Source organism: Oryzias melastigma, linkage group LG4 (assembly GCF_002922805.2).
Source record: "Oryzias melastigma strain HK-1 linkage group LG4, ASM292280v2, whole genome shotgun sequence".
Lineage (NCBI taxonomy): Eukaryota > Metazoa > Chordata > Actinopteri > Beloniformes > Adrianichthyidae > Oryzias > Oryzias melastigma.
Window position 1 is genome coordinate 23,080,418 of NC_050515.1, and position 11,141 is coordinate 23,091,558.

General features: G+C 38.0%; 1 protein-coding gene across 2 annotated transcripts in view; it reads left to right on the forward strand.

The window, feature by feature from the left end:
- Window positions 1–6,616: 6,616 nt before the first annotated feature.
- The window catches only part of LOC112150514, a 12,242-nt gene continuing 7,717 nt past the window's right edge, over window positions 6,617–11,141 (forward strand). Inside the window, exon 1 of one of the 2 annotated variants that reach the window (XM_024278900.2) lies at window positions 6,617–6,928. The gene's annotated coding sequence lies outside the window, so the exon portion shown is untranslated. Of the gene's footprint in view, window positions 6,929–9,949; window positions 10,622–11,141 lie in introns of those variants that run through there. The other variant, XM_024278899.2, reaches the window with a different exon arrangement.

Genomic DNA, 11,141 nt, shown 5'->3' on the forward strand with positions numbered 1-11,141 from the left:
AACTCTCAAACAAAAGCAGCTACAGGCTGATGCCTCCAAATCTGTGAACCAGACCGCACTTTATCTCATCATTTTAGTGTTTGTGGTTTAAGTGTCTTATCATTGCTATGTCTTATCTCCTCCAATGATAACGCTGATTCTCTCGCTTCCCCAAACAAACACACTAAACATGTGTGTCGTATGGGGTACGTTTGATTTGTTATCCGGGTACTCCAGTTCATTCACAGTCAAGTAGGTATATTTCAAAGCAAGTTGGAAATTGGTTTGTTTGTTGGTTAGATTACAATGGGACAAAAAAAACACAAAATACATGATTAATATAGTTTCTGAACACAATTGTGATTTATAATTCAGGATTAAAACAATAATGTAATGGTAGAAGTGGAACATGAACCAAATAAATTCGTTTTTATTAGTAAAAGTCCTTGAAAAAAGAAGAACGCAGATGAGGATGAAGATGTACAAGCTAAAATGAGAGATGGTGTATTCCCTGCATTTGTTAAGTTTATTTGGTGTCTCGGCCTCGGCCTAAATTTAGACAAACGCAGACCAGATGACATTACCTCATAAAGGCTCGCTGTAAGTGTGTGCACCTGTGTGTGCGTCGCGGAGGGGCTGCACGCTCATCAGCTGTGCTTCCTTCCTATTAAATTCTCCCAGTTCCTTTGGATTTAAAAGTTTCACTTAAGTCAGTCCCTCCAGGGTTTTGCGATGTTGCGATCACAACTACTGTTGCAAACAGAGAGCAGACAGTGCAGGTTTTTAGAGGATTACTCAGAAATGCGCAAAGGGATCAAAGTTCCTCTTTGGGATTCTTTATAATGAGGAATGAACAGTATAATTCACTTAAAAATTCAAAAACCCTGTTTAAATTTATCTCAAAGAAACTGGTCTGAACTTGATATCAACAGATTGCAGTACTGTATTACTGTCTATTTCTACTCTTAGGCCAAAGGTTGTTATATTGGTGTGCTGCAGGATGTAGTCAAGTGGTTAAGCACTGACTTAACTTTCCCTGTGAGATCACAATGAGGGCTTTTGTCACTCACAGACAAAGCTGTGGTTTGGCAGAGATAAGCTTAAGAGCTGCAGCTATTTGATACAACCATCCATCTTCTTCCGTTCATCCGAGACCAGATCGCGGGGGCAGCAGTCTAAGCAAAAGATTTGATATTTGATATAACAATGTGGTTAAACACTTTGAGATGAAAGAGAGCAGCTGTAATGTTTTCTGCTACATTCCCACATGTTCGCTCAGCTCTCAGATTACACAGCAGTCTGGGATCTTCTTTCTGCTGAAGTGTCCTCATGCAGCACTCGGCTCACACATAAAGCCCTCGTGCTTTTGTCCTGACGTTCATCATATCAGACCTTTGAGAAACGGAAATTTCCCAGCCTCGTTTCAGCTGTGGAGACATAGATTATAGTTCAGGAGAGGTCACAGCAAAGGCCACCCTCCATGCAGACTTTGCTGAGATATTCACAAAGTAGGGGGTGTTCTTACTTAATGTGAAGTGTAGGATTAGTATTGTTTGGTTTGAAGTGGGTAGTTCAGCCTTTACTGATCAGTCTGTCCATGATGGATGATCCATGTAGACGTTGATCAACTTGAAGAAACTAGATGATTTTTGCCAAAACTTTACAGCTTCAGATTTTGGTGGTTTGCTTTTCTTTTTTTTAATCCATTCTAGATCAAAATGCTGAAAGTAGAAAGAGGAGCAAGAAAAAAAATATTTCAGTTGCCAATTGATTGAAAAATATTTAAACGAACAGGATTGTTAATCAGGTGATTAAAAGTTTAAGACCACAGCCTTTAAAAGAATTTTAGAAGAATTTGCACCAAAATATGCATTTCATGTAATTTTCTAATAAGGTGACATCCTTGGGTCTCGATGGCAAAAACAAAACAGCTCCATTTCTTGGAACATGGTGGGACTGTTGAGCAGCAAAACCAAGGGCTCTCAGAACATCCCAACACTGCTGAGTTTGGACAGTAAACCAGTCATTTTGAACTTTTTAAAAGATCCTGAGGGTTACGGAACAAAAAAGTCGAGTAGCAGACCCAAAAAACTGTAACTGGCACAGAGATGGAGGATCCAAAGGGCTGTCAACCAAGACATGGGATGACCTTTGACCCTAATGAGACCATCAGTGGTGCCCAGTAACAACCAGACAGCAACTGCATGAGAAGAGCTTCAAAAACAAAAAGTGTCTTCATAAACACCACAAAACTACCCGATTGAACTTTGCAAGGAAACCTTAAAACGTGGGATATTGAAAAATGAAGACATTTTTGATGGTTCAAGTGGCTTCCAACATTACTGACAAAGAGATCCTACTGAAATGTTTTCCTTCAATGAAACACTGGAGCTTCAGGTTGAGCAGAGACTGTCTGATCATCCCTGGCTATGTGGAGAGCCCTCATCTGTGAGATGATGACCAGGTTTTTTGAACAGGTCAACACTGTAGTCCACAATGCCCGCCTGACAATGGACTTTTTTTAGGAGAATAACCTCACTCTATTGGACCATCCTTCATGTTCTCCTGATTTAAATCCAACAACATTTAGGGATATGGTGAGGGAAGTTTACCAGAATGTCAGAAGCTGTATTTGGTTTACCAGCCAATCAAAAAAAAAAAGACTCCACCAAATGAGTTTTCATTTGAGCTCTAAAACTGTCAAAATAATTGATTAAAATAAATTAAGTAAGTTTATTTTTGTAATAGAATAAAGAAAATGCTCCTTTCTGCAACCTGCCTCTAGTGGTAGAGCTGCAGCATTTGGTAATTAATGGTTTGCATCAGAATGAGGAATGAATGATGTGTTGTTCACTCTTTGTCTCACAGATCATTCCAGAGAGAGGATCGGTATCTACATCTCAATCATCTTGTTTCTCTTCCTCCTGGTGGCGGTTTTCTTTCAGTGCTGGAGATCGAAAAAGGTTTGCTTTTTCTACAGACACTTTCTGAAATCCATCAAACCCTTTGTCAACATTGACTAAGGTAATAGATGGTTTACAGCTTTTATTCTGTTTGCTGTCTTTATCTTTCACTGTTTAAACTAGATAATCTATCACTGCTCTCACGTTGACTGATTTCTCGTTATGTTTGTCCACTTCAGCTCAACGACTTCCTTCTGCAGTTTATTGTTCACATGCATGTTAAACATCATGTGTGTTTCTGTTCCAGCGCCACAGCAACAGACCTTCAGTGTGGAAACTGAAGACGAGCAAGGAGTGTGGAGAACAGATTCCGCCCCCAGATAGTAAGTTATTAGAAAACTAATCTGTGCGTCTTCTGAGTTTGACCCTGCATAACTTAGAGTTTGCAATGTCCAGTTTGACTGTAAATTAAATGAACCCTCACAGTTGTTTATGCCTCCAAGTGTTGAAGAATTGTATCTTTAAAGTGTAGCCACATTCTGGATCAGGAACTCTCCCTGGTCTCTCAGGAATATTCAGTCTTACAGTTGAAGCTGTTTCTACAGCAGCCGGTCACAATTTCAACCTTTACTGAAGATCAAATATATAAACTTGTAGAGAAGTGATTAAAACAGGAAGTGAAACTGCCACATTAAAAGGAGTTATGATTAAGACGCTGTTACTTCTGACTCGTCTGCTTCCAGATCCTTTCATTCAAATGTCTGATCAGGCTGTAAGCGATACTGCAGCTCAGGCTTCATGCCTGTAAAGATGTGAAATTCAGCAACTTCACATCTTATGAATATGAAGGGAAGGATAAGGTTAGCCGGCAGTTCAGTTTCATAGTGGAGTTTGTTGAACATTCTGGAGGAGAGAACAGTCTGAAAGCAGGCTCCTATCAGGAACACACTTCCGTTTTATTTGTGTTTCTGCAATGTTGTAACGTCTTTCTGAGGACGTCCTGATCCTCTGCTGCAGAGTTTAACGGAACAAACATCAGAGCTTTGATTCTTCATATTAATGAATGTCTGTCCTGTTTACACAGTTCTGGGCCATTAGCTGTGGAGCTCTGCTGTTACCTGCTCTCTGAGGACGTCTGGACATTTGCACAAACCTGCAACTTTTACTCTGACTGAATTCTGTTAAAGCAACCTTTTTACACCCAAAGAAAAACTACTCACTAATGCTAACCTTTACAAACTGGAGAGAATGGACGGCTGTAGCTCGTTACCCCATAGGGGGCGTTCCACTTTGAATATGACCTTGATAGTTTTTTTATAAATGTGAAAATGCAAATACAGAATTATTTTGGTCAAATATAATGAAGACAGGTCTGCCTTAAATCAAAACTAGACAAAGTTTTTCTGAATGACTACTTTGATGACACACCGCATCACCCCTTTCCCCAAACATTATAGTTCTTGGTAACTTCAATATTTATATAGATGACACAGAGAGTCTTAGTCTCTCAGTAGTTTTGGTCTTTAACAGTGCATTAATGTTCCCACTCATTCTCAGGGCCATACTCTGGAGTTAATCTGTTGTTCTGGTGTTACTCCTTTTGTGCAGAAAAAAAACAATCACTGACCATTTTATTAGTTTCATTTAATATTCAGCTTCCTCTCAACAAATCTACGACCCCTCACATAATCTCTTTTTGCAATATTCAGGATGTAAACGGTCTTTCTCCTCTGCTAATGGTCTCACTCCTGATAAGCTTGTTTCTCTCTATAACTTTGAACTTCATCAGATTTTAGATCCATTTGCTCCACTAAAACCCAGTTCAGTCTCTTTTTCCACCTGCTCACCCTTGTTTACATCTGACCTTTGTCGGTGACTCGAACAACTCTCCAGAAAATCTAGATTAGCTGTTCACATGGAGATTTACAAATCTCATATGCCTCACTACAACACAATCAAACTCCAAATACTGTTCTCCACACTCCCCCAACACTGCCCTCACAACTAATATATCAGAAGTTCATCTTTTTTTGTCTAATTCATTATAACTTATTAGAAACAAAACTAGGGCTTTTAAATCACCACATTAATTACAATTTATTAATTGCAGACATTTTAGCGCGTTATTGTTTAAAATCACGTTAATCTCATTTTTGCGTTGGATGGTTATTTCTGTGTTATGTACGCCTGGAGGATTATTTTATCTTGCTCAAACCATGGTCATTTAAGAAAAATATAAATATTAAATAAATCATTAGAACTTCAGTCCTATTATATTGTTACATTTCAAATGTTTTTTTTTTGTTTTACAAAAGCTGACTGTTTAATACGCGGTGCGTCACATTGTCATGGTAACAGCTTCAGCTCCAGGCGAGTGAGGCGCATGCACAAACCGCGCTCTGCTCCAGCTCCTTTTTGAGAAACGTTCACCTCTTAGCACTTGTTTTTTGTCCAGATGATGAAGCTGAAGTTTATTTATAAAAAAAATACGTTTAAATAGTTTTGTTGCTTCGCAGTTTATTTGTTCCTTTCTTCTTAGATTATTTTCTCGATTTCTTTTCTGCTTTATCCCAGACTTTAAAATTGTTAAATTCTCCCAAAAAGGTTAAAGGAAGCTACAAAATCCTTCTCATGTGTTTTCTACTGTGGAATAATGGATATCAACATTTAAATTATGGCATTAAAAATAATTTTTTGTTCAATATTTTTGGATTGCTCAGAAAAGTGCTCCTACTGTTGTCTTATGTTGTAAATTAGAGCACTCAGGACATTGTGTTTTTTTTTCTTTTAAAGACTTCCATAAATTAAAAAAACTTAATAAAGCCACTTTTTAATTTTTTTTTTATGTTTTACTGCACCACAATGTCACAAAGTTGAGGAAAATACAATAAAAGCAGCCTTTTAACAGCAATTATTAGATTATCATTGCGAATAAAATCGATTATTTTGATTAATTAATTACAGGTCATGATCAATTAATCAATCACATGACAGCACTAAACAAAACTGAGGTTCTTCTTGTGGGCTCTATATCCACCCTCCAAATATGCTCTTTAGTTCCGTTTGCACAATGTTTTTTTTTTTTTTTTTTGTTTGTTTTAATAATTTTAACAACTTAAATCTTAACTGTGTGATGTTTCAAACTGTAAAGTGTCCTTGAGAGCCTGCAAAGACGCTTATAAATTACATGTTTTATTATTATTGGAATGATCTGAACTGAAATAAAACGTCTGTGATTAATCAAATTGGGTTGTAATGTAATAAATTACAATAAATTGTACATGTTGAGTAATACTTTTTTCTGAGTATTTATTTATTATAATCTAACAATGTTCTAAAGATGTCGTGGTGATCACAGATCAGATCATAAAACAGAAGAGCTGATCTTCTGAAGTCTATTGTCAAGTTCATCCGTTAAAATCCAGGAGAAAAGTTCTTACCGTCATCAGTCTCCCTTTTTACTTAAAACGGTGCGTGATTCATATCATACATTACAAGATGTTGTGTTTCAAGGGGCTCACCCCATGTTTATTTTTTTTATATAAATAAAAATAAAATGTTCTAGAATAAGAATTGCATCACTAAAATCCCCCATTTAATAAGAATATCATTCTTAGATTTAAAAAAGCAACATGAACAGTATTAACAATTCAAATGTCTATAGACTGTTCAGCCTCTCCCTCAAAAATTTTGTTCAGCAGAGCGGAAAAAGAAAACACCTCTTATTGGCTATCTCGCCGGAGGCAACAGGAGGAAATGCGTCAGGGGGTGTGAGCACAATTGCCGGCATAACCCTTCCCCTCTCTTTGGGGTCCAGATGATTCCAACCGCATATTGATGTGTGATTCCTTCCATGACAGATGTGGACAAAGGTGGACAGGATTTTATGACTGCCATGGACATTAGTGAAACTCAAAAATCAATGATAAAAAAAGTCTTGTGGGGTCCAAATGACCTCATTTTTAATGTAAACAAGCTATGGAGAGCGGGAGGATTAAGCAGAGTTCTTCAGTCAATGCTGAATAGAGGACGGATGTTTTCTCAAGGTAAGAACCTTTTACTGGGGTTTATAAGACAGAACTACAGATTTCAGAGGATCAGCTCGTTCTTGTGATCATTTATGATCTCGGATGGCTTCTGTTTTTCAGGAAGGAATTTTTAAGAGTTTCTTTCTGGTTCTCTGGATGGGGAAAATGTCAAAAGAAAACCATGAAACTACTTGATGATGTTGTGTTCCATAACTAAAAGCACGGTAAAACATGCAGCTCCTGTCTCAGACAAACGGATTTAATGGGTTCTGTTGGGGGTGAACTCTGGATGAAGGTTTACCAAGTCAGAGGACTTTAACTTTAAAAATGTTCTGTTTGTTAAGACAATATGAACAGATGAATACAATTTGTGAAAAAAACTGAGCGGTGTCCTCCTGCTTAAGTCAACTCACATGCACACATACTCTAACAGCGTTTTTAGAGCTTGTGAGGAGGGTGGGACCCAACCTCTTTGTTCTCTTGCTCATCTGGTGGGCCTCCTCCCATCCCATGAGTCACTCTCACACACCGTGGACCACACGGTCCTTCACAATGTAAGAAGTTCTGGAAAAAAGTAAACAGGAAAAATATGAAACCGCTTCTTATCAGTAAGTTGCAGTGACGTTTGCTGACTCTGAGTCAACTTTTGTTTGGGCCAAGGAATAGAAATAATTCTTATTTATAATTAAAATAAAAGGTTATGAATGCAAATCCAAATTTCTTAAAGGCTAAAGTAAGACTACATGGCTCCTTCTAGGTTCTGATTAATAGAGAACAAGTCCAAATGTCTCTTTTGCTGTTAAAGGTTAAAATCTCGTACTTTACCAAAGACTTCATCCGTGAACAGCAGCACATGCTGATTTTACTATTTCTTGTAGTGATTGTAGCCGTTGTTGTTGTCACTATGCAAACCAGTCTTAGTAAAATGTGTATGTAGGCTATACCACAACAGCACTCTGAAATACCATGTAATATATACAACTAACACGGCTTATGCGTGGGTCACTATATCATGATTGGGGGTAAAATTTTGACTTTGTGCACACGTTCACCTGCAATTTGGGTCTTCTGTGGTGGTTTGTGAATGGAGAGAGTGAACAGGTCCTGGTGTTTTTGTTTCTTTACCAGATTCCACTGAATGATTTTGAAAGCCCTTGAAGCCCAATGAGGCCATTCTTTTGATATATTGGACTATATAAATAAAACTGAATTGAAAATCTTGAAAATTAGCATTTAAAAAAATGTAATTTTCATCCTATGTAACTTTTTCTATATTACTGTTCAATCATACCAAATGAGCAAGCGGGCTAAAAATGGATTCATTCATGCATTTTATTGAGGAACAAACATTTATATGCTTGTCTTTGCTCCAAGCAGATTAATCTTAGAACATAAGGTACATTAACCTTATGCTGATGTCACTTTATTTAAATAACAGCTGTATCTACACTCCTAATGTTCACAGTGATGTTATGCTTTCAAAGCCATTATGAATATAGTCATACATATTAACATTATTGATCTGTTCAGGCATCTTCACCCAACAGTAGCTTGGATAGGCTTAAATGGATAGTCAGAATTTAAGAGGCTCTTAAACTAATATTTACTTGCAGACAATATTTTAAAAGTGAAAAAGAGAAGGATCTATGAAGATGAGAGGTGGGTCTTAGAGATGGTCTTCAAATTGATTTGATAGTTTTTCCCCTGCTGAAGAGTTGACTAACAAAATATTTTAATACTGTGTGGAAGTGTGGGATATAATTTTGTATGTTGTGTTCCTTAAACACTTAATTTCGGTACAACATGACTCACAAACAGCACAACTTCTGTCCAAAGGCCTTTGACCATTGAAACAGCCAAAAGGGTTCCAAACATTTGATTTGAAGACCCACTCTGAGGAAAATCGCATTTTTGGTGTTTTTAAGATATAATTGTGGCATTTTTAAATGATGGAGGACATATATTGAGAAAACTATAAGCTCAAAATTGTATTTTTAAGAATTTTTCTTTGAATTGGGAACAGAGGGTGAAAAAAATGCACTTTAAAGAAGTTTGTATTTGTGTTGCAGAAAATACACGGGGCAGGCCACAAACTCCCTGCTTCATTTGGATGCATCAACTTGTAGACAAATATCCATATATGTCTATTTTTAGTTTATGCAAAAAAAAAAGGAAATTTGTCCCAGTTGGGCAATCAGGAGGAAACCCAGATGCAGGAAGGAATCACTAGCACATTAAGGGCATCATCTGAGGGCTTTAAGCCATATTACCTGAACTCACAAGGCTAATAAAACAAGCCAGGAAACAAAACGAGCCAACTCTGGGGGCTGGAGCAGAATTGCTTAAATACTAAATACTGTGACTACTTAGCAGGATCCACAAGGGAATGGGCGGAGTCACAGCTCCCTGCACAGAAGCAAAAGAAAAAAGTAACTTATGACGCAGAACATGACACATATTTAAAGTTTTACGGTATATTTTTAACAGTCACCGGTCAAAGGCAACTGCTAGGAAGTACAGGTCTCCGTGATTTTTAAACCGAGTTTCAGAGACGTTGAGGATGTTCTGGCCCGAGAAGGAGGGGAGAGACTACAGAGCATCTATAGAGGGAGTCTGCAACTCTGAAATATGTTGGGCCAATTTTAAGCCCTATAAGTTACAACTAATATGTTAAATTTGAAAATTAACCAGCTGCTTATATAAAGAGAATAAAACTGGAGTGATATGTGCTTGGAAACCTTGCTGTAGCATTCTGGACAGGACACGCTGGAGATGGCTAAGATTTGTTCAGACAAGGGAACAGGGATGCAGAAATTTAAACAAGAGGGGATAAAACCCTGGATGACCAGCTCTTTGTAAGATTTTGAACACATTGCCCTCAGGTTAAAAAACATCTAAGATAGAAACACATTTCTGCCAACTATCTTGAATGGGCGTCCTGGAAATATCACATGAAATACAATCCTCTTATGTTTACAGAAGCCTGTATTCTCTGCATCTGGTGATTGAGTCACTTCTGCTTTTGGCAGCAATCCCAGACTTGCTGTAAAAGAAAACTCAAGCGTGGACTGATACTTTTGTGCAGAACAGTATCAACATGACATTAGCATGACTGATAAAAACGGATTGCTTCTCTATATCGTTTAGTTTAAATTAATTTCAAATTCACATTTTATAGAAAGGACTATTTTTTGTCAGCTTCAGAACCGCAGCTTTGTATTCCTACGCCTGCGTTTCTGTTTCTGCATTTGGTCGTGTCAGCAGCAGGAGGACGTGTGGAATATTCTGGGTAGAACAGAGGGCTGTAGCAGCGTTATTTTAACACTCTGAAGAAGAAAACTCTGGACAGAAGATGGCTTTTTGTCGGAGAACATTTATGGAGGACTCTCGGTGTTGTTGTTGTTTATTTGGAATTTTACATATCCAGCTTTCGACGAAGTACCTCGATTTTAAAACTGGGAGACATAAGCTAGAACCACCGGGGTTGTCTATGGATGCTTGGAGTTAATTTTGCGTGTTTTTATGTTTGTAGTTTTGCTGGAGCTGAAGGCTATTTTTAGTTTCCATTAGCTCTGGATTGAGACACCTCCCTGTTCTGGAACTACTTTTCCTCGTGACGTTTTCCCCATACTTTGTTGCCCCGCCCACAAGCAGGCGGTTTGACACAATGAGAGTCAGAACCACTCAGTCAATGGTGAGCACATCATTGAGGTGAGTCAAAGCTCGTTTCTTCTTTGATTTATTTATTCATTTATAGCGAACACTGTTATCGAGTTTGACTGTTAGCTTGATCAACGTCATGTTCTCATGGAAGCTTTTACTTTGTAAGCTAGCGGAAACGCGTTGAAAAGTTTATTCGAGATGCGTTCAGGTGTCGCAGAAAAATGCATTCATGTGAAAGATGCAGTTAATGTACACAAGAAGATTTTTACGCTCATGTAAGCTTGCGTCTCCTTTCTTCTGACGGTGTTTAAAATCATCGGGGAGATTGGAGGAGTCTGAACCGTCTTCAAGATTTTCTCCATTCATTCCGCAACAGAGATGCGCTCCTGCCGAAAAAGCCCCCATGAAAGTATGAGCAGCCCATCCCCCGATCCATTGGCTGAAAAAAGAACAGTCAATGCCCCGACCTCTATGGAGGGATTTTTATGCCACCAGGCAAAAGTCACAGTTTTCTAAGATACAAAGAAAACCATAAGTGTTGGAAATAAAATATTTAATATTTGCTTTG